This window comes from Podarcis melisellensis, assembly GCF_964234715.1.
Source record: "Podarcis melisellensis genome assembly, chromosome: 3".
Taxonomy (NCBI): Eukaryota; Metazoa; Chordata; class Lepidosauria; order Squamata; family Lacertidae; genus Podarcis; species Podarcis melisellensis.
In genome coordinates this window covers 118166494-118189314 of record NC_138530.1, presented here as the reverse complement: position 1 = coordinate 118189314, position 22821 = coordinate 118166494, and the positions used below count along the sequence as shown (strand labels likewise).

The window sequence follows — 22821 nt, the reverse complement described above, 5'->3', positions numbered from 1 at the left end:
ATAACTTCAATCCTAAAAACCTAAAAAAAGCTCAACAAAACAACTTTGGGTAAAATCATAAAAGAAGCTCAACAACTTCAATCCTTAGAAAAGGTTAACGACTTTGGTTGTCCCTCACGGCCCTTCACTTCATCAAACCTGGCCCTCTTTGAAAATAGTTTGGACACCACTAGGAGTTCACTGCTCAAAAAGATATAGTGACTGCCATTAACTCAGATGATTTTAAAAGTGGATTCGATAATTGCCAGCTATGGGGGGGATGGACCAACAACAGGAAACAGCTATTGCATTCATGTTGGAACTAGATTGGTCTTTGGTCTCATCCACAGTGCTCTACTTACATGATCCCAGAAAAAGCTGGGCACCTCTGTGTTTTGCCTCATGGGCAAAACATGGATCTACAGCACCATGTCTAGTTTGGCCCTGGTGCCTTCCAGAAGAGTTGGAAGTTTTTTCCTGCAACATTTTATCTGTGTTGGCTCCAGCGGCAGCATGTCCTGTTTCGCCACCTGAAGCAAAACAAGAATTGCCACAGCCTCCCCACTGCCCCACCCACCCACTGCCACCATCGCCAGCTCACCCTGCCTCCCACTTCTTCCGCCACTGGAATGCTCTGGCTCCCACTGAACTTGGCAGGAGCCGGGCATTCTGTGTATGCCGTTGCCATTCATCTTCTCTGCCACAGGAGCAGGGAAGACGGGTGGCAATTCCGCACACCAATACGGCTCCCTCTTGGCAGTGAGGGGAGGGCTTTCTGGCAGCAGTGGAAGCAGTGTGGTGGGTGGAATGCCACCTCTTGCACTTCTGTCACCTGAGGTAGATGCCTCACCCTGCCTCATGGGTCCGGCAGCTCTGGTTCGCTCATTCACACATGCAATTCTCTCCTTGAGAAATGTAAACGACTGAATAGCACACATGTGTAAATCAGTCCTAATGAACTGCCTTCTTGCAAAAATATTAATGTTTCCAGCATTGCCAGGGGATCTTTTTTCTGCTGAGATAACACTCTTCAATGTGTTTTGAGTCCTTGGTTTGTTACCACATTCAAGGGGTGAATCACAGGGTTGAAGTGAAAGGGAAGAATGTCAACAACCTTGACAAAATGAGAGGACTCACTTCACTTTCATCTCATGATAAGTGATCATGTGAACAATAGATTAGGTTGCGGGTCTAGGCATCTGGCTCCCCCGTCCCCAACATGCAAACAGATAAAGGACAAAATAGACTGGTTTGGATCAAAACAGGCCACAACTTTATTGAATACAGATGAAATATAAAAGGATGTCACATAGAGGAGGGAGAAAGGTTGTTTTCTGCTGCTTCAGAGAAGCGGACACGGAGCAATGGATCCAAACTACAAGAAAGAAGATTCCACCTAAACATTAGGAAGAACTTCCTGACAGTAAGAGCTGTTCGACAGTGGAATTTGCTGCCAAGGAGTGTGGTGGAGTCTCCTTCTTTGGAGGTCTTTAAGCAGAGGCTTGACAACCATATGCCAGGAGTGCTCTGATGGTGTTTCTTGCTTGGCAGGGGCTTGGACTCGATGGCCCTTGTGGTCTCTTCCAACTCTATGATTCTATTCTATGAAAGAGGTTTGACTTGGGCATGGGGCAATCAAAATACTTTGGCCCGCCCACCAGAAGTGACACGTGAGTCAATCCAGGCAGGGGGTTCCGAAGACTTACATCAAATAGGGACTGCCATTTGGGGGAGTGCCTTTGGCCCTGCCCCCCCCTGGGCATGTGGACATGACCACTCCCCCCGATCCCGATACCCCAGCGTTTGGAGGGGCAGGCAGAGACTACAACCTCCCCTCCATCCAAGACAAAGGATTGCCCCAATGCCCAACCAGTTATGACAATTGCTATGAGGTAGACAAAACCACTGGGTTGGAGCCAATTAGCCCGGTGGACAAATTCCTACCCTGCCCCATGAAACAGTGACCATTGTAGCCACAGCAAAGTCCTTAACCATCAGCTTGAACCAAGAGAGGGAGAGTGGGAAACCCGACGAGGGAAAAGTAGGTAGGGCCTCAGGTGAGGTCTGCTTAAAAGGCCAGGAAGTGGACCCAAGGGGAGCCTTGAGCCCCATGGCCCAGCCCGTGCTGTAGCCTGCATCCCCATGCCTCTGCACAGAACATGCTGGGGCTCAAGAGTGGGAGTGGACGATTGCACCCACAAACTGGGGTCACCTGTGTGGAAGCACCTGGTTCACACCCCCTCAAAATTTGTGTGCCTGGGGCTCCAGCCCCCCTGGCACCCCCCACGCTACATCCCTGCCCAGCCAGCATAGCTCAGAAGCATGGAAGGTTGGAGCTGTAGTCATTTGGAGTACCACAGCTTAGCCCTCCATTATGTGAAGAATCATGGCCTTTGTGTGTTAAAATGTCCTTGCTGAAGTCTTGGAGAATTAATATAGCAGGGCAGTTCCAACCAGAGACTCCTGCCTGCTTCCTCTTCCAGGCATTGCAGCCTTGTGTGTCCTGCTGCTTCTCACTCCCACCAGTTCTGTTGCTCTCCTCACATCACACCGAGCTTTGTACCCTCACATACTTTGGTTACTGAAGTATAGCAAAGCAGACCTCTGGCTTATCCGGATTTGGGTATGGTTTTAAAATATATATATTAATTATGAAAGTTTGCCTCTAGGGAGACAGAAATGAGGTGTAATATGACATGCCCAATAATGAACAAAGTTATTAAGTCATAATTGACATTTATTTCACTTCTACATTTGGGCAGATTTTCAGTTGCCTGGGCAGTCAGTGGACTTGCAAACTAATTTTCCTTAAGAAGAAAATGCTTGACTTGGGCTTTAATCAATGTGCTATGGTTGCTTCTCTTCACTTTCATTTTCCACATTAACTTCTATGTATGGCAGGTGCAAAATGGAATCACAGTTTATGCCACATGGACCACAACAGCCGCCCTCCTGAACTTTACATTTGTGTTGATCTACAGTATGAATGTGCCCAATATGACGGCAACAGTAACCTCTCTATGCATCCTTTTCTTTGCGCTAATAGTATAGTGAGTGGCGCTGCCAGGCTAGGCCCATGTGATCCATTATATTCCTATTCCTAATGAACTGATATCATGTAACAACCTGGAAAATTAATCTGTCCTGCATTTTGCTCCTGCCTTGCAACGGGAACAACAAAAATAGTGACTGCACTGACACAATTTTCAGATATTAACATATCTCCAGATATAACAACATTTAGAGCACTAGGATCCTAAAGCACAAACAGCACTGAGGTTGTCAGGGACCAAAACATGAAGACAAGACTTAGCTGAGTGAGAGACCAGGAACGATGTAGGTTCCAAGGCCTTATTCAGGTTCAGGAAACAGCCGTGTGCAACTTGCTTCCACATAGGTGAAGGGCTTATCTGTTCTTGACATATTCTGTAATGGTTTTCCATTATTGCTCAGTGTCTCTTCATAATAAATGGGCACTGTCAAGGGATATCTTTTTCTTTAACCCATGCTAAATACAAATCTGTACAGTATTTCTGGGTAGTATTTTTATATAGAGATAGAGCCCTCAGCCTCTCCCAATTAGTCTGTGGCCCATTCATGGCAAAAAGAAGTGATCCAGGGATTTGAATGGAATGAAGCCAAAACTCGGAGCCTCTTTTGATGGTGCTCAGATACAGGGCTGAGACATTTGAGTAGCACATAAGCTTCGGGGAACTTTGCCAGAGTCATGTCTCGGACTCACCCATTAGGAAGATGTCTGTGCCTGTAGCCTATTTTCTCTCTCATTCCTTAAACTGGGCTTCCAGGAAGCAAAATTAGAAATGTGATTTCATAAGTTGCCATTATTCCTTACAGGTTCAGAGTTTATAGCTTGGTGGTCTTATAGAAGTTTTGATTGCACACTAAACTCACCCTTTTCTCTAGAATGCCGTTTTTGTTCACTCCCTTTTTAACAGAGAAACTAGCTGATGACGTTGTTAAATCACTAGATCTCCTAGGATCTTAGATACAATTGCTCACAAGTGAAAACAAAGACCATAACCCTGTTTCCCACAGTGCCCCATCAATTGCCTGTGGGAAGCCCCAAAACAGCCCCATTAGACTTGCTGCCTGGGGGGGGGGGGAGAGAAAGCTTGCCTAGTTTTTATGACCTTCTAGTGAGTTGCTAGAAAATCAAATGAAAAAGTCCGTCACTATATCACTATATGTAACTATGTTGTTTATTAAGAAGTCTTCAGGCACAACAAGGATGGCAGGGCAAGGGATCCTGTGATGAGGATGAGGTTCTGAGGCCCAGACCAAGCACTTTAGAACATGGTGTACCAGGGGGCCGTATCTGACTTAACCTACCTGCATATATAACATAACATACCTGTTTATTAACATACCAGCAGAAACAAGACTGCTTCAGCTTAACATGAATCAGAAGAAAAACAACACTTTGCAAATGACTGGAAACAAGCACACCCACTTTACCTAATTGATATAAGTACCGGTAATGCATGTAGCAGCTTACACAAGATAGCATCTAGCTTTCATAAACAAGAATGTCTTGTTTAACAGCAAGTCTCCAACAAAACTCTCAAAATGATGAGGGAATGTAGTTGACAAGGCTGAGAAAACATCTGGAGAAAACAGAAGAGGAACAAATAAATGCTAGATTTACACATTGGATGATTGCCAGCACCATAAATATCTTCAATTCAAATTGTGTTTCAGTAGTTTCTCCCCCCACCATGTGCTGTTCATTCAATGTGTAACATCTTCTTTGTGAATTGATGAAAAATGTATAGGTTTTTGGGTTTTTTTTACAGTGGCCACTCTGCTTCTTGGCACCAGGTGCTGAGAGAAGGAAAATCCACTTTCAAGATGCTAAGAGATCAAATAGTCTGTTCCAATGACCTGACCCAAACCAGAAACCTGACCAAGGTTCCCATGGCTTGCAATGGGAGAGGATGTCAGGAAGGCAGGTTCATCCACAGGTCAAAAGGAAGACTCGAGACTCAAAGTACAACCAGCCTGTCCTGGGTGTCTAGCCCTATTCCTCTGGACTCTTCCCAAGCAGACGTAAGTTACAGCAAGAAGGAGTAACACCCTCTCTGGGACTGTCTGGCCCATTGCTCAGCAATGTGCAAGGATCTTCGTGATCTTGGTGTGAGGAGGGCAGTAGAGCTCACTCTAGAGGAACCAGCCTGCTCCTGTGAAACTGAAGCAGCGTCCAGCTCGCCCTGTCCTCTCTTTCAGATTCTGTGCTCAAACTGAGACCCTTAGCACCCAGCCCTGTCCTAGAATGGCTGCCCACCGGGTCCAGCGGTGGGTGGCATTTGCAGCAGGGTGCGCAGCTTCCCCATCCTCCTGAAGCCAACCTGTTCCAACAGCCATTGCTCCACCTGTCCACGGCAGCCTGGGGGGCAGGGCAAGAGAAGCGGACTGTGTTGGAGCAGGCTTCACTCCAGTCCGCTCCAGAAGCATTTAAAGGGGGCCAGAGTTGATGCTGGTAGCACAGTCAGCCCCAGAGCCAACATCAAGGGACATCATCAGAAGAAGACCCAGAGAAAGGATCTTTGCTGGATCATCAGCCTTTTTCCATCTGGCTTTTCCGGGCAGAACATGCAATCCGCCTGAGCGGTGTGCCAGAGCCAGTTATAGAAGAGGTGAAGGCACTGAGTTGGCTTAGCCTTTCAAGCTCCTACCACAGCTGTAGCCAAAAGCTCTGATAGATAGGGCTCCCACCTCGGGCCTTAACTTGAAAATCAGCTGTTGTTTTTTGGAGGCGTGCCCAGATAGGCAACCAAGATCGCTGGATCTTGGTTGAGGGGGTAAGTATAGTACCTTTAATGGAAACAATCTGTGTTCAGCACCATAATTTGGCAATTGGGTCTGCCTTAATTGTCAAAATGGTTGTGACAATCCATAACTTTTATTAGTACCGGAAATGGCATATTAATGGGCTAACTGCCCCATGTTTGAACTAGCATTCAGTCCTCAGAGAGGGCAAAGACTTTTAGGTGGGGCATTTAAGGCATGGATGGTGGAGACGGTTTGAGCATGTTGCTGATAATACCAAGGTTGCAGGTTTTGGTCCCCATACAGGACTGGTGCACATCCCTGCATGCCGGGGGGTTGGGCTAGATGGCTCAGGCTCTTTCCCAGCTCTGATGCTGGACTCCTTTGGTGCATCAGTTCGTATTGTCATGGTTTATTATATATGCTTACGTGCGTGGTGGGCATGTGGCTTGCATATATGCATACATGTGTATGCATGTGCTGTGTATGTATATGCAGTATGCACATTCATAGCTGTGTGTGAGAGTGTGATCATAAATACAAGAAATAATAATAACAATACCTTTAAAAAATCCTTTGCATATATATTCTGAATGAATTAAGTAATGTGAGTTAAACTTTGTGTTTGCACACAATGAATTCTGAGCTATTTAATTGTTCATGGGGTGATAATTAGCCAAAGAGGGCTCTTGAGCGTGGCCTCGGTACTGTATATCCCGACTGCATTTCTCCCCATGCGGGGCCAGGTTGACTACCGAAGGTGCCTCAAACTCCCTTGGCAACCTGATTGTGGGATCATGCATGTGGTAGCAGCATTCTGTTTTATTTTGCAGCTTTCCTTAAGTGCATGCTTATCCTTTGTGGCTCTGTGGTTTCTCCTTGTAACTCTTTGCTATATCACTCCCTAGTTATTTACAGTTCTGTCCAGTAATAATATAATTAGCCAATTATAATAACAAAAGCAAACAAACAAAGAGAAACCCAATATCAACCTCACACACTCCCTAAAGTGGCAGCATGCCACCTGCCAGCACAACTGAACCCAGGAAATTGTTTTCTCCACCCCACATGAGTAAGGGCACAGCAAGGGGAGCTCCCAGCCAAACTGTGCAGGTGGCAAAAAAGATCAAGAATGGGGCACTATCGGTGGGGAGGAAGCGCACCCCCCCCCCAGTAGCTGGAGGCAAGAACTCAGCAGTGGGACATCTCCCCACTTCTAGGAGCCTGACGGCCGCCAAGCATTGCACAACCAAGCGACCTGCACTTTCTTCCAGGCGCTGGGTGAGTCCTCCCCCCGCCTTTCCCCTGATTACTCTTCTTCAAGTGAATATTGATCCTGCTCAGTCTCTAGGGACAGTAGGGACAGAACTGTCGCCCGCCTGCGGCAGCATCTGAAATGGGCCGAGGCTTGCATGGCGAGATCACGTTCTCCCTACCGCCATTCATGGATGGCTAGGCACAATAGTAGGTCTCCTTTCCCCTGTAACCTATCAGGCTGTTCTCTGAGCCCTGAACCGCATAGGTCGCAGCACAAGAGAAAAAGATCCCGCAGAACCAGGAGAAGAGGACCTAAGTCCAGACGGGACTCTTGGGATTCACTGGATTCCTCAGGCAGGTCTGACTCCTCAGATAATGACTACGAGGACCAGATTTGTGGGATGTGTTACATCAGTACAGTCAATTACAACATGCTTTACTTCCTGTAGTGGACAGAGACAGGGGTGTGTAACTTTCTGTTCCTGCTGTAAGTGACTCAACAGGTGAGTGTGACTCTATAAAAGCAGAGTCACACAGCCATTTTGTCTCTGTTTGATTCAACTCTCAGTTAAGTCTCATCCATTTTGTTGTCTGCTGGCTCTCAGCCAGCAGCACTTGGGTCCATCCTCACAAAGGATGTGAGCCATGTTATATGCTTGTAACCTGAAGCGTAAAGCCTGCCTTCTAGGATGTGTACTGTGAACAACTTCTGAGCAAACTTATTGTTGTACTTTTAAAGACAGACTCATGAGTCTTTATTGTATTTTAAGAGGCAGAAAAGGGGGCACCAGAGATAATCCATCTGGGCAAGCCAGATTGGATTAGTCACTTTGTAGAGATTCAAACAAATCTATCAACTAGCTTCCATGAATATAGAGGGGATTTGCTCTGCTACATCACTCACTAGCGTGAGTGAAGGAAGGATAATACTTACCGGTAACAAATATTTCCTTGCCTATTATCCTGAACATCCCCACAAGATTAATGGGTACTAGGTCACAACAGCTAAATCGCCTGGACTCCCAAAATGGGTCTGGAGAAGGAGAAAGAAGAGGCACAGGAGTGGCAATGGTTGCGTTGAGGAGGGCTTAGACTCCAGGGGACGCATTAGAGAGTCTAATTTCAAATGTATGGATCAGCCTCCTGGGATTTGCTTGCACGAAAAAATATTTGAGCGCATCCTCAATGGGCAGTTTATAGACATGTTTTCCTTGCTGTCCCTGGCCTCATCTTGTAGTATAAAATCAAAACCTGCCAAGCAGCAAAAGAAGGAAAAGAAGATAACTATGGGATGTAACTTCCATAATTGGATGACTGGGTTCTCCATTTCTGCGGGAGTCGTATCTTCTGCTTACCCAGATAGGAGATGGCACCTGTTTAACTATTAGCATATCATCCTCAAGGCTGATGAGCATTGCAGCAGTTATCACTCCTGTTCAAAATGTTTTCATGCCAGGACCTTTTTTTCCCCCCCGCAGCTCCAGGAATTCAGGACCCACATATGGATAGAAGGATTTTAGAGTGACAGCTGGAACTTTGGGCTCCTAGACAGCAGAAGGACCCGTCTGAAAATAACCTGCTTTTCTCTCTAGCCCTCTCTCCGGTCTCTCTTGCAGCTATGATACCATTCTTGTGCACATACCCCAACAGGGAGGCAGCAAGATACCTGGAGGAAAGATGTTGTGATGGTTTTTGTATCCTTGCTGAAAGTACTCCAATTCCAACTAACCCACCCAACCAGAAGTCAGTGAGGGAAATGCCACACATTGCCCAAAAGAAGATTCAAAAGGAACACGACCTTGACGGGATTGCGGGTCCTTTCCCATGCCTGTCCTTTAAGAAATTTATAGTGTCACCTCTAGGAATAGTCCCCCAAAAGCTCCCGGGCGAATTCCACATGATTCACAAGATGTCTTACCCCAAAGGTGGCTCGGTAAACAATGCCATCTCACAGGAGAAGTGTTCAGTTAAATATGCATCACTGGCTCATGCAATTAAAATGATGAAGGAGTGTGGCCCTGGTGTCCTCCTGGAAATGTGTGACATTGAATCTGCATTCTGCCTACTTCCAGATCACCTGGATGACTTCTGGTTGGTGGGTTTCAAGTTCCAGGATCATTGGTACATCAATAAAGCCATGGCCATAGAATGCTCCATAGCTTGTGCCGTTTTTAAGACCTGTAGCACGTTCATGGAGTGGTGATATCCAGGTACCCCATTAGAAGGGTCTTGAGGGGAGTCTCTGTCCACAAGAGCACAACAAGTGGGCCATAAAACTCCCCCCAGCAACGTGGGAGGGAGCCAGTTGCGTAAACACACGTTTTGCAGTGGTCCCACCTTCCTGTTCAACCTTGACTTGCCTCAGACCCCCAGCGGGGGGCTGAGAGGGATACACACCCAATGCCTTGGCAAGGTTTTTCTACATCTGAAATTCACTAAAGTTGTGGCCATTTTAATCCCAAAGATGTTGCTGTGTCTCCCATTTAAACCCGAGGTCTGACTCCTGGCGGGGGGGGGGGGGGACTGCGCCTGGGCACGCAATGGCTTTCTTCTGAATCCCCATGTTCACTTCCTGCTTCTACCACCTCCCAGCTGGTTCCCTCTTTCAACCTGTCTCTTTCATCCTGCCAGTCCCTAACAAAGGATAAGCTGTGTGGTCTCTTTGGGGTGGTTGCCCATGCTCATGGTGCACAATTGTCTATGAGAAGGGGAAGTCTTCTGCCTTTCCCTGAGATACGCCATATAGGCCTTGACAGATTTCATAGAACAGACACTGCCAGTGGTGAAATGGAAAACTTAATAGAAAAACATTTGCCAAATCTGTCCCCCGTATTCCAGACCAGAAGCATGGGACTGAGTGGGGGGGGGGTGCAAGTAATGTTTAAAAAGGAATCACTTTGTTTGGTCAATATTTAATTGAAAACCTCAATAAACATTTTTTTTTTAAAGAAGAAGCTGCTGCATTGGTCACCCTTAGATTCAGTGTGTTGGAAGTATATCTACGGGCATGGTTGGCCAATTGGTGCCAAAGAAGGATAGAACTTTCTTTATGTATGCAACAACAGCAGCAAGAATACTCATCGCAAAGTATTGGAAGACACAAGATTTACCCACCCGGGAAGAATGGCAGATGAAAGTGAAAGACTATATGGAATTCGCGGAAATGACTGGCAGAATCCGAGACCAGGGAGAAGAGTCGGTAGAAGAAGATTGGAAGAAATTTAAAGACTATTTACAGAAACATTGTAAAATTAAGGAATGTAAAGAATGTTAGGATGCTGGAATGAAGTTATGTGGTTCTAGCAATAATGTTACAAAGGGGTATGTAAAAATGGATTGTTAACAGGTGAAATTGTAAAGTTACAATATATTAAGATAAAATATCAAGATAAAAGCAAAAATGGTAAGGACTTGCTGAAACAACTATTGAACTAGAATACAAAAAAGGGAGGTGTGAGGAGGTCAGGGAAACAAGCAAATGAAAGACAAGACATGGAAAGACTGATTTGTTTTTAATTGTTTTTATTTTTCTGTATTTTGTATTTTTTGTTTCTTTTTCTTTTTTCTTTTTTGTAACTTCTTTGAAACTTTAATAAATATTATTTTTTTAAAAAAGGAAGTATATCTACACTTAGCTTTTGGGCCAAGATCTGGGCTGGGCAAATGGGGAAGTGTCTTTTTTACAGTAGTGTGATGGCATTTAAAGTATGAAAGGTCTAACCTTGGTACCGTATAATGCACATGAACTAAAGCAAGGCAAAATTCCAGAATAAGCCCCCAAGTGCTTGAAACCACACTGTGTGTATTTAGCTGTGCTCTAAAGCCAAACTAGGTGGCAAAACACCAAGTACTCTAAGCAAGAGCAAAGGCAGTGTGCTACTTAATGTGACTGCTGCCGAGGGAGCCTCTCAGAAGGCTTAGGCATATGACAGAGAATTCAGCAAGGAAACCATCTTGTTGACCTACTTGAGCCACACTACGGAAAAAGAAAAAGGGAAACCCAGTAACGCCTCCTGTCAAGAAAAGGTGTGCAGGGTCCTCTTGTCAAGAAAGACAAGGACAACACAGAGGGAGATGTATTAAAATGAGCAGGGGGTGCACAGCCAGAGCATGGGAAACCATTTAAAGTTATTAATAGAGATACCTAAAAATACACGCAGAGTCCCAATGCTCTCTGTGCACGCATATGTAAATAATTCATATGAGCATTTTTTAAAAGGTTAAAACCACAAAGTTATTAAAAGCCATTGCAGTTAAACTCCCAATAGACTGGCAGAAGCAAGGCTGAACTGATGCATCTTCCATCCATTCCTAAAGATCACCAACTCAAGGCTGACTAAAACACGCAAGTTTCCCAAGACAGAACTCCTAAGCGCAGAATGCTGTGCCTCAGGCTTCCCAGCAATGACATTTTAGAACCGTTGGCACCAGCACTTGGGATACTCTTGATTCCCACAAAGCTGCACAGGGGGAATTGTCTCTGCTATAGTCAACTCAGCCTCCACCTGGAGACAAAGAGGAAATCAAGGAATACCAGAAAAAGGTCTAATTTGGCATTAAACAGTCTTGCTCTGCACCCATGGCTTTGCTGTTTCAGCAACTCTTTCAGTTTATGTATTTGTATTTCAGCCGCCTCACATCTTGGGTTCCCACCTTGCTAAGCCGTGCACTGATACTCCCCACCCCCATTAAACTGAGATCATTAAACTCAGTGGTACTTAATCCTGAGCAAATGTGATTCAGATTTCATTAAAACACCTTGAACCTCCAAGGTACAGAACAGCACGGAGGGAGAGAAGCTCCTTTGGCTTTGAGGAATCATAGTAAAGTTGTTAGAGATAGAAGAGAGTTAATTTCTAGGCAAGCAATTCCTGCTCTATTAAAGATGACGTTTTTCAAGTAACTAAATTTTTCTCCTGGACTTGAAATTTGAAGATCAATCATAAAGTGGAAACTATGTTCAAAAATCCTAGCGTGGGCTTCCCTACTTGCCAGCATGAACATGGGGGGGGGGAGTGGGGGGGAACTGTCTGCCTCCAGGCACTGGAAATCCCTCCCATGGAGACTGACCCTCAGGTGAGACATCCATGGCAGTGACCAGAGGAGAAATCACCGCTGGGAGAAGCACAGAGAGAAGAAGCGCCCTGGTGCCTCTGCAGCAGTACAGCCAGACACCTTCATCTGCCCCAGCTGCAACAAAACATCTCTCTCCCTTTTTCACCTCTGCAGCCACAGCAGGTGCAGTGATACCTCTACTTATGTGCCCCTCTGGTTATGTATCCTTTGGGATACGCACGTGGCAAACACGGAAGTATATTTCCGGGTTTTGCCGCACAAGCATGCACAGTAGCACTGTATCACACCGCGCACATGCACAGAACAGGCACCTCTGGTTGCGGAAACCTCGGGATCTGCCCGGAGCTTCGGAACGGATTCTGCCCGCAACCGGAGGTACCACTGCACTGTAACTCTCCAAAGCAGAGCTTTCCAAACTTTTCATGATGACACCCTTTTTAGACATGCATCATTTCACAACACAGTAATTCAATTTAACAAGCAAACTGGAGATTTTCCAGCCCCAGGAAGAGTGCAGGGAGCGTTTCTGTGACACACATGCACAACGCTGTTGACACACTAATGTGTCACAACACACAGTTTGGAAAGCTCTGCTCCAAAGGTTTGACCTCCCATCCAAAGGCACACTCCTCCATTGCATTCTGAGAAAGACAGATGCCAATCAGCCAGGAGATCTGTTCCAAGTGCTGCTGTGTTCACCGACTGTTTGGAGAGCTCTCCTGTCACACATCAGTAGCGCACCGTCCACAAGACCTTCTGGCCCCATCTACATCTGTATTGGGTTTGAAATCATTTTCATATATGCAATTACTTCATTTGCTTTTATAAAATTTGCTAAAATAGAACAGATAAATGAAGCTCTTGTAGTTAAACCAAGATGTATCAAAGGATGTGGCCCATAAATGGGTTTTAAAAAAGAAAAGAAAAGAAAGGCTGTCCATGTCCCTGCTTTTCCTGGCTTCCATCTTCCCCCCTTCCCCTCTACTGCCTCCCATGTAAAATACACAAAATTCCATACCTTCTAATAACAAAATTTGTACAATAACCTGTAAAAGTTGAAATCAGAGCATTTTCAAAGTCTAAGTTGATTGAAGTTTTGAGTAATAAAAATGTTTTATTAGAAGGAAGGAAGAACCACTATGAGTAAATGTGCATAAAACTGCAGACAGGCACCACAATCTAAACTGTTTGATGCCACTGCCGCCTATAGCACGGTGGTGTTAACACTGCTCCCCCAGTCTGGCCGCTCATGGCGGCAGCAGCAGAAGGTGGGGCACGCAGCTTGAGCTTCAGGCTGGGGCAGCAGTTAGGCCTGGATCAGACCCAGCTGGGAGAGCAGGCAATTCAGAATGGTTTGTCATTAGTGCATGGGAACAGTTTTAGCCTCTACCCTGATAATGTCATTCCATACTTGTGTGGAATTGATTTTTCAGCATGACGGCACCTGCCCTGTGGAACTCCCTGTCCCTTGATATGAGAGGCAGGCACCTCCACTGTATTGTTTTCAGCTCCTGATAAAAACTTGCTACTTTAGGCAAGCTTGTCCAGGTATGTAGCATGGGCATATATTTTAATATGTACTTTTATTTCATTATATATATATATATATATATATATGCAGGTTTTGGTGTCCTCGGGTGTCTTCCCGTGTAAAAGTTGGGGTGTCTAGGCGACGTTTCGACGAGGTCTCACTCGTCATCTTCAGGCTGGTGCTTTCGGCTTCTTGTTACTGGAACCAGTAACAAGAAGCCGAAAGCACCAGCCTGAAGATGACGAGTGAGACCTCGTCGAAACGTCGCCTAGACACCCCAACTTTTACACGGGAAGACACCCGAGGACACCAAAACCTGCATTCCTGTACCCGTGAAAATCTACGAAAGCATATATATATATATATATATATATATATATATATATATATATATATATATATATATACTGCTGGTTTTCTTTATATGGGAGGGAATCAGACCAACTTGTTTTTAACTTCTGACTTTTATTGATACATTCAAATTATTTAAACCACATGGAGGTTTGTACAATTAAACAGTATACAAATTATGTTAAATAAAATATATAATATTCCTGGATCCTTTGAATTGACAAGAGGTTGCGGTGTGGAGGTCTCATTCCATGCTTATTATTGGTCCCACAAGCAGGGGCAGACTTTCGTCTTTCAAATTTCAGCAGTGCCTTGTGCGAGGCCAAATTTTGGTGCCTCCCCCCCCCCTTGCCTTCCACTTTGTGCATGCACTATGTCACAGTTGTGACGCCCTGTGATGCCCCCCCTCAACTCAGCACCCAGTGAAGTGCTGCCCTAAATCCCCTTCTGCCCACAGTACAAGGACAGACATACCTGCCATAATGGTGAACAGTTGATTAATAATAACATGACACATGTACAGTTAATAGTGTTTCGCACTTCTTACAACAATTTGGGAAAGTGATTAAAAGAGAATTAATATGATCATCGGTACAAAGTCTCTGTTTGAAGATGCCTTCGTCAAGTGTCCTTTGCTTGATGGCGTCATTTACTTAATGGCGTAATTTAAAGGACCATTTACTGCTTGTGAGGAGTGAAAACTGATGCTACAATTCTCAGGATTCTTTGTGACATTTCAAAGATGGGGGAGCATGTTTTCAGAAGAAATAAAATGTGACTTTAGCACCACCTAGTGAATATTGTTGATATATGAACAAAAAAAATGGAACCTTTTTCTTACCGTGAATTTCAGTTTCTAGATTTTTTGGGGTGGGGGTGATATTACTGATAGGGATGACTCCCCCTGAAGGGAGAGGGGAACGGTTAATCATTAATATTATCTACACATAGTAAATTCCTGCACTCTGCTAGGATGGTCAAAACAGCCCAAAATTGCAGTTGCTTGCAAAAGTCTAAATCAGACAGGTCAGGAGGTCGTTTTCTGCCTAACCAGCTACTTGAAACTGCTGATGCTAGCTACAGGTCAGAAGGTCGCTTCCTGCCTAGCCAGAAAACTGCTGTTAACCGAGAAAACCACTAGCAAGATGTTTCCTACTTTACTTCTGCTTAGTAATGCAAGAATAAGAAGAGATACGAAGGGAATGCTTAGCTAGCAAAAGAAGACACGTGTACAAGGAGGTGGGAGGGAGTGCTTGGCTTAGCAGAAAGACAGGAATGTTTAGCAAGCAATAAAATGTGTTAAGCAAGCAATATTTGCTAGCCGATTGGGGAAGTCTGGGGGTATAAGAAAGTCTGCTGAAGTGTCTTGCTTTACAGCCAGTATTTCTAGGAACTAACTAGCAGGCTGTCTCTGAGTACAGACCTTGACTCTGTGCTCAGATCTCAATAAACTCTTTTTCTCCAAAGAAGATTTTGCTTTCCTGGTACTTTTGTTCCCTCCGAGGTCCAGGGGATGGCGTGGCTAATGGATCCCTAGGTAAAAAAGGCTTCATTTCTTTGGGGGCTCGTCCGGGATCAGCCCCCTCCCCAAATACGGACCGGAGGGCCAGGCTCAACCAAGGTGAACAGCTCCAATCGGCGTTCGCATTTCCGGTGCACACCCTGCCAGTTTGTAGGGGGAGATTGCCACACCGTCCTGGAGCGGAGACATCTAGTTGAGGGAGAACAAGAGGACAGAACGGCGCCGAGGGGACAGGTCCGCAGCGGAGAAAGGTAAGCCCGAAGGAAAGGGCTAGGGGCCCGAGGGAAAGGGCTAGGGGCCCGAGGGAAAGGGCCAGAGGCCTGATCAGCCTCACCTGGTAGTTGGCAGTAGAGTGCCCGGCAGTAAGAATGCCACCAGGAAAGGAATTGGTAAAGGTTTGGGAAAGGGAATGGGGCAGAGGGAATTGAGTGTTTTGTTGACATGTTGTGTGTCAGATACTCCAGTGGATGAATTGTTGAATGAGGCCGAGCGATTGTAGGGTTGTGCATTTTCTGACAAACTGTAGCATGTGACATGTTGAAATTAAGTTATTTTGGTGTGTTTTGTGTATTGCGTGCTGAAGTTATTTTGGTGTGTTTTGTGTATTGCATGCTGAAGTTATTTTGGTGTGTTTAGTGTGTTGAAATTATATTGGTGTGTTTTGTATGTTGTATGTTGCATGTCAAGATACTCCAGTGACTGAATTGTCAAGTGTGGGCCAGGGCTTAGTGTCCCCTTGGCCGAGCAATTGTAGGTCTGTTGTGTGTGAAGTGTGAGAGAATTTTTACTGTGAATAGTAGCGAAGGATCTGGAAGAAATGGGTTCTGGCCAAAGTAAAAGTACCCCTTTGAAATGCTTTTGGGGATTCAAGCTAATGAGAGGGGAGGACGAGGACATTGTGTAAATTAGATTGGCCCACCCCAAAATAACAAATTGGCCGTCCACTGGGACCCTTGATTTGCAACTCATTAATCCATTATATCAGAACATTTTGAATGTCCACCCTGATCAAATCCCCTACATTTCCACATGGAAGACCAATATGGAAAAGAACCCCCCCCTCCTGGCTGAAGTCATGCTGCCAAAAGGTCTCAGGCAGCAGTATCTGCTCAGTCAGGAAAACAGGAGGACAACCCCCCAGTCCTCCAGGATTCAGAGAAGGAAGAAGATAAAGTTTTAATGCCCCCACCGCCTTATGCCCCGGCAACAGCCCTGGCACCACCCCCGCCACAGGGAACAGATGGCCCAGCCCCAATCCCGTGGACAAAAGAGTGGGGAAAGCAGTGAAAAGAGTGACCCTCCATAGGGCACATAAAGCACAGGAGAAGGGCGCGGCCAGAGTGATGCCTCTCCATAGAGTGTATGACCCTCTGGCCCCCGCGGGACCTGATGGGGTGGTGCCCAATAGAACTCATACAGTTCAACATGTCCCTTCTCTAGTGCAGATGTTTGTAATTGGAGGAACCAAAAACCCTTCATTTGAGGAAAACCCTGCCAAAATCATTAAGCTGTTTGAGGGAATTTTTTTTAAAACATACAACCCCACTTTTTATGATGTGTAATATTTGATGGATGCCCTGCTAACTACAGAAGAGGCTAGGCAAATTCATGCTGAAGTCCGAGCACACATGAGAGCGCAGGGGGCAGGAGATCAAGCTGTTGCAGCAGGATATCCTGAAAATACACTGAATTGGGATTATCAGATCACTGAAGGGCAAAATACTCTCACCATTTATTGCCAGAATGTCTTAAATGGCATGAGGAGGGCAGCCAGAAAACTCACCAACTTCGTGGAGGCCAGAGAAATAGTACAAGGAACAGAGGAGGCCCCTGGAGCCTACTTAAAGAGGCTGAAGGAAGCCTACCGCCAGTATACTCCTGTGGACCCAGATGAGGCTGCCAATGCCCCTATCATAAAAACTGCTTTTGTAGCCCAGGCAGCGCCCGATATTTGCCGAAAAATCCAGATGGGCCACACCCTGAAATGGATGTTAGAAAATAGCCCAAACCACTTATAATCAGAGAGGAAAAGAGACCCAGAAGAAAAAGAAGTACCAGGCAAAGAAGTTGATGGCCCTGAAGACGGGAGGTCCACCGTTAGAAGAAGAGGAGGGCGAGGCCGCTTAGGAAAGAATCAGCGTGCCATCTGCCGAAAGGCACCTATTTCCTCTCCCAGGCTAAAATGAGGAAATGTCAGATGCTACTACTACATCCGCGTTAAAAATTCCAAGTCACCAGAGCCCTGAGCCTGGCAAAGGGACAGAAGATAAACATTTATACAGATTCTAAGTATGCATTCCTGACTTTACATGCCCATGGAGCCTTATGGAAAGAAAGAGGTTTGCTTACCTCCAGAGGAAGCCAGGTGGCCCACCCACAAGCTTTATTGAACCTTCTGGATGCTGTATGGGAGCCCGATGCAGTGGCAGTTATCCATTGTTATGGACACAAGACTGGACCAGGAGAAGTGGCCAGAGGAAACCGATTGGCAGACAGAGTGGCCAAGGAAGCAGCCCAAGAACTGGCCCCCGCCTCGGTTATTGGAGCACTGGTCCCAGAAGAAATTTTAAGCACCACTGACATGCCAGCTTACACGAAGCAGGAAAGGGACACTGCAGATGCTCAGGAGCTGACATTGTCCAAAGAAGGATGGTACCTTACCCCTGATGACAGGATATGGATTCCAGAGTCCCTTTCTCGGCAGATTACTCAGAGATACCATGATTCAACCCACATAGGACCAGATGCTACAACCAAGCAGCTGGAGAAATGCTTCTATACAGCCCACCTCTACCAACTGGCAGCCCAGATCTCCAGGAAATGCCTGCTGTGTCAAAAGAATAATCCCAGAGCCGGACCACTGGCTCCCCCAGGGATTCAGCACAGTAGAACGGCACCTATGGAAGATCTTGTCGTGGACTTTACTGAATTACCCCGTTGTGGACTACACCGCTACCTGCTGGTGGCAGTGTGCACCTACACCGGAGGGCCGAAGCATGGCCAACAAAGACTGAAAAGGCATTTGAAGTAACCAGGTGCCTGCTTAGGGAAATCATCCCTCGCTATGGATTGCCAAGGTCCATAGGATCTGACAATGGACCAGCATTTGTTCATGCAGTCCTACAGGGACTGGCAAAAGCGCTCCAGATCAACTGGAAGCTGCATACTGCTTATAGACCCCAGAGTTCTGGAAAGGTAGAGAGAATGAACAGGACTTTAAAGAATCAGCTATCCAAGCTGACGCAAGAAACAGGGTCTAATTGGGTGTCCATGTTGCCCTTGCCTTTGCTTAGAGTCTGTAGCCTCCCATTGAAACGTATTCACTTGTCACCCTTTTGAAGTGATGTTTGGGAGACCGGTTCCTTATGTGTGCATGCTTTCACCTATCCCTGCTCAAGATGTGGAATTGAACAATTATGTACAGTCTCTCTCTCGAGATTTTCTCTCTCAACCCAGGCCCGAACTTCTTGCATGACCAGTTTGAGCCAGGTGACGTGGTGTGGATGAGACCGGTCCCAGGCACCACTGCCGCCGTGCTGGAAGGGCCCATCTGCTCTCCACACCCACAGCTGTGAAGGTCGCTGGCACCACCCCTTGGGTCCACCACATAAGAAAGCTGCTTCAGATTGGACTGTGTCTCAGCATCCTGAAGATCCCCTCCAGTGACGACCGCCTTGCTGATATCTCTATGCACGGTGAAGAATTGGATGGGAGGGGCGCCCGCAGGCAGCGCCCCCAACGTAGACATTTGTTCTCCAGCCAATTTAGAGGCACCACCAGGACTTTTGATATTGGTACCAGAACTCACTCCAGACGATGTGGAACCACGTTACACCCTTGATGAACAGCAGTGGACCAGCCAAGAAGGAGCAACGCTCCAGGAAGGACCGGACAGCCGTGTTTTTGTGCCCCAACATCTGGCCAGCACAATTGTAAAGAATTACCACGAGCCCACCCATTTGGGAGGCCCAGCTGCTAAGGCGCACCTTGGGAGAATATTCTATATCCCAAAATGTGCCCTGTGCGCCAACCAAGAGACTGAGAACTATCGCCCTTTGAACTTCTATATGGCAGGCCAACCCCTTTCGTCCGAGGCATCCCCGCCGGTTTGGGCAGATGGGAGATCACATCACCCAAGAACAAGTGCAATCCCTGTGTTTGTTGTGTGTGTTTGCTCTCTTTCCAGGTATTCCCTCAAGCGTACACCTGCAGTCCCGTGGCAGTCTCGCTGAGCCGGTTCACCAGTCCCTCTGAGTGACAGCGTCTGGCGACCCCCTCATCCCCAACTGCAGTGAAAGTAGTCGAGGTGATCCCCTGGGTACATCACACACATCTGAAGAAGGGTGTCTGGACTTGCAAAAGAAATCCCGCTGACCCTCTGAAGTTGATCATCACCTTGTGTCTGACGCTACCAGGAAAAAGCGTTAGGCCACGGGCAACGAGATCCTGCGACTAATCATCACAAGGACAGTTACAAAGACTTTCTCTTTTCTCTCTTATTTTCTTTATTGACTTGCTCTATGTCTTATTGCCCTGACCCTACCGAACCATACCAACCCTATTGGCCTGCTGGCCTCTGCTACGACTGGTTCGTCTTGCCGGTGGTAAGAGATGGCGTGCTCCTTGGCTATTGGCAACTGGGGTTTGATGAGGTTACCATATTAAGACATCCCACTACCCCGTTGTGGCTCCTCTTCCACACCACTGTCCAGCACATGTGGATAGTGCTCATACGGGAAGTTGCAGAGACGTTCGAAATCTATCGAGTTCTGGACTGCTCTTGCTGCTGTGGGAGGGTAGTCAACTGTTATCCGGGGGGTAGAGCACTGTACCAACCTGATCTAGCGGACCAGGTTCTAATCTTAATGCAGGCGATTGATGAGACGGAACCTATCTTAATGCAAGTACCGCAGGGGTGGGAGCCTTAGCCAGGTGTGCATTGAAATTACTAAACAAGTGCCAGTAAGAATTGCCACCCCAGGATTTCAGCTTCCATATGCTCTGGTCACTAGGGAGGCAGCACGAGAGTTCAATCCACCCAACAGGGCTAATAGAAAAATTGACCCACATAGTGGGAGCATCAGCTCACCGGTGGGCTCTCATCCTTGAGGCTCAACAGGTAGTCGGGCACAAATATCAGTGGGCTCTTCAACAATGAGCACACCCCCTGAATATTGGTGGGAGGAACCATGGAGATATTGGGTTTGGTGGGTAGGAGTGATATGTACCGCCCTTGTCGTATGGATGCTCTCGTATTTCTGTTGGCATGAACGGTATCGTATTTGTGGGGAGAATAGGCCCAATAATGCTTCTATTGCTTTTCTGCTTCTGTATACCCTGCTTATTGCAATGCTTGCAGCAAATGATGCAAAGACTCCTGTCACGGAAGCTAGGACCCACAGTCATCGCTGTGATGAGGGAGTATAGGCCCATACCCCAGAACGAACCTAAGTATTAGGTTGTTCAGAAGAAGAGGAGGGAGTGAAGGGAGAGGGGAACGGTTAATCATTAATATTATCTACACATAGTAAATTCCTGCACTCTGCTAGGATGGTCAAAACAGCCCAAAATTGCAGTTGCTTGCAAAAGTCTAAATCAGACAGGTCAGGAGGTCGTTTTCTGCCTAACCAGCTACTTGAAACTGCTGATGCTAGCTACAGGTCAGAAGGTCGCTTCCTGCCTAGCCAGAAAACTGCTGTTAACCGAGAAAACCACTAGCAAGATGTTTCCTACTTTACTTCTGCTTAGTAATGCAAGAATAAGAAGAGATACGAAGGGAATGCTTAGCTAGCAAAAGAAGACACGTGTACAAGGAGGTGGGAGGGAGTGCTTGGCTTAGCAGAAAGACAGGAATGTTTAGCAAGCAATAAAATGTGTTAAGCAAGCAATATTTGCTAGCCGATTGGGGAAGTCTGGGGGTATAAGAAAGTCTGCTGAAGTGTCTTGCTTTACAGCCAGTATTTCTAGGAACTAACTAGCAGGCTGTCTCTGAGTACAGACCTTGACTCTGTGCTCAGATCTCAATAAACTCTTTTTCTCCAAAGAAGATTTTGCTTTCCTGGTACTTTTGTTCCCTCCGAGGTCCAGGGGATGGCGTGGCTAATGGATCCCTAGGTAAAAAAGGCTTCACCCCTACTGGAGACAGGCAGGGTCTTCAACTTGCAACGTCCTCTCCAGAGGGGAGGACTCATCCTGTCTCTCCAGACCAAGTCGCAGCGTGGAATAACACCTCCGCCCTTAGACAGGTGCCTGAAGACCAGCTGAATCACTGGAGCAGAGGCCTAGAAGGGAAGGACACTCATACACAAAGCATATGGTTAGGCAGCAACGCCAGCGGTAATGACCCATATAATAATAATAATAATAATAATAATAATAATAATAATAATAATAATAATAGTCTATTATTTGTACCCCGCCCATCTGACTGGGTTTCTCCAGCCACTCTGGGTGGCTTCCAACAAAGATTAAAAATACATTAAAATGTCACACATTAAAAACTTCCCTGAACCGGGCTGCCTTCAGATTCATTCCCTTATCAGTCTATAAACCCAGAGGCGACCAATGCTGCAATGCATTGAACCAGAGGAAGATAGAAGGGGGCAGAATGTCATCCCCCCAATCTGTAAACTGAAATTCACAGTAAGAAAAAAATCTGTTTTTCCTGACAGGGAAATACCCGAGCAGAATCCCAGCACTGGGGAGGGCCTCCTCTGCCTCCAGATCACTGTGGAACTACTCTCTGCAGCACCTTGCAACCAAAGGCTGCATCAGAAGAAGCAATGGGCTCAGTTTTGCAATTTTGTCATGGGAGAGGCCCATGTAGCAGCCCTACAAACATTGGAAAACCTCCACTGAGACTGCTGCCCCAGGCAAGGAATGAGCAGTAATTCCTAAAGGGGGGATTTGTCAATTGCTTGATAAGCATGAAAAATGGTCCGATGGCGATGGAGAGGTGAAGACTTTACTATCCTACGATGCACCATCAAAGGAAACAAGCAGCACCTCTGCTGGGGAGGGGCTTTCATAGTTTGGGCTTTCTATCAGTTTTAGTTCTTATATGTTAGTTTTAGTTTTTGTGTTGCTGGTGGTTTTGCTTCCTTTATATTCGTTTTGATTGGTTTTTGCATTTCTGGTGATTTTGCTTCTTTTCAGGTGAAGGTCTTTTTAGTTTCTGGTGGTTTCAAAAATAATAGAAAAGAAGCCATTTGTGGGGCTTCTTAAAATGCAGGGTTTTCACTGCAAAACTTTTGCCAAACTTTGACATCAGTTTCGATGGGATCCCAGATTTGGGTTTTGTAGTTACTGAAGCTCCAGT

The 22821-nt window shown here is 46.2% G+C and overlaps 2 long non-coding RNA genes across 2 annotated transcripts; both read left to right on the top strand.

The window, feature by feature from the left end:
- Positions 1 to 14893: 14893 nt before the first annotated feature.
- LOC309366481 lies at positions 14894 to 21549 on the top strand. Its single transcript, XR_014166719.1, has 2 exons — positions 14894 to 15754; positions 19690 to 21549. It is a non-coding gene; the product is annotated as an uncharacterized lncRNA (long non-coding RNA).
- On the top strand, positions 16148 to 18073 carry LOC309366482. Its single transcript, XR_014166720.1, has 2 exons — positions 16148 to 16266; positions 16301 to 18073. It is a non-coding gene; the product is annotated as an uncharacterized lncRNA (long non-coding RNA).
- Positions 21550 to 22821: the final 1272 nt, after the last annotated feature.